The following is a 1,164-nucleotide window of genomic DNA, read 5'->3' as shown; positions in this document are numbered from 1 at the left end:
AGATTCTCTTCATTTCAAATACTGAATGTATCCTACAGACACCCTTGGACTGTAGTAATTATGTAACCATTTATGTTGGAGCCAAGTCTCCTTTAAATCTCAACATCTCATCAGGTAATCAGCAGGGGAGATGTATATTCTAAGGCAGCAGGAGCTTGTTCTTCTGACAAGTTATTTTTTATAAGCAATATGAAGTCAGTTTGATTTGCATAAATATTTCTTCCTTATAATATTCCTGTGTCTTAAAGTATTATAAGAAGGTTACTCAGGATTTACTTAAATTCAGGGAAGGCTCAAAGATGGTGTTCATACCTCAATTCTTTGTACTGTTGCTATTCTGGATCTCAGGTATGACTTTCTGGACATGGCAGAGAGTAGAGATGTAATTTATATCCAATTGCTTTATTTGGAATACAGCATCACAGAGGATTTGTCTTTCTGTTTAAAGAAATTGAGACAAAAATAGTCTTTTATTTTTCTAAGTAGTTTAGAGGAGAGTTTCATATTCAATATTTTGTTTGGCTAATATGTCTCTTATATTTCCAGGTTCCAGAGGGGACATCATGCTGACTCAATCTCAAGCCACCCTGTCTGAGTCCAGGAGAGCAAGTCAGTCTCTCCTGCCAGGCCAGCCAAAGTGTTGACATGTGTCTACTCTGGTATCAGCAAAAACGAAATGAGTCTCCAAGGCTTCTCATCAAATATGCTACCCAGTCCATCTCTGGAATTCCCTCCAGGTTCAGTGGCAGTGGATCTGGGACAGATTTCACTCTCAGTATCAATGGAGTAGAGCCTGAAGATTTATCAATTAATTACTGGCAACAGAATAACAGCTGGCCACTCACAGTGATGCAGACCATAACAAAAATCACCAGGAAAACAGAAGTGTGAGTCTGGGTTATTTTAGTTGTTTTTGTTTGTACCTTAGCCTTCCTCAAAATGTTTCACAGATACAGCTAGAGGTGAAGTTTACAGAAATATGTGGAGTGAAGAAGACTCAATATGTGTCTTACTTCTGAATTTCTTTCACTCAATTCCAGCACTTGGATATATAGCACACAATTAACCTGGTATTATGATACAATCATCTTTGAGTATACTGCAACTAGAGAAAATATCATCCTGGATGGACAGAAGGAATAATTGGTTATTCCCTATCCTTTT

General features: G+C 37.5%; 1 pseudogene; it reads left to right on the top strand.

The window, feature by feature from the left end:
- The first annotated feature begins 299 nt into the window (after nt 1-299).
- Nucleotides 300-891, top strand: LOC116900990 (annotated as a pseudogene).
- The last annotated feature ends 273 nt before the right edge of the window (nt 892-1,164 follow it).

Source organism: Rattus rattus, chromosome 5 (assembly GCF_011064425.1).
Source record: "Rattus rattus isolate New Zealand chromosome 5, Rrattus_CSIRO_v1, whole genome shotgun sequence".
Lineage (NCBI taxonomy): Eukaryota > Metazoa > Chordata > Mammalia > Rodentia > Muridae > Rattus > Rattus rattus.
Note: the sequence above shows the minus strand (reverse complement) of the source record. Positions and strands in the feature narration are given on the sequence as shown.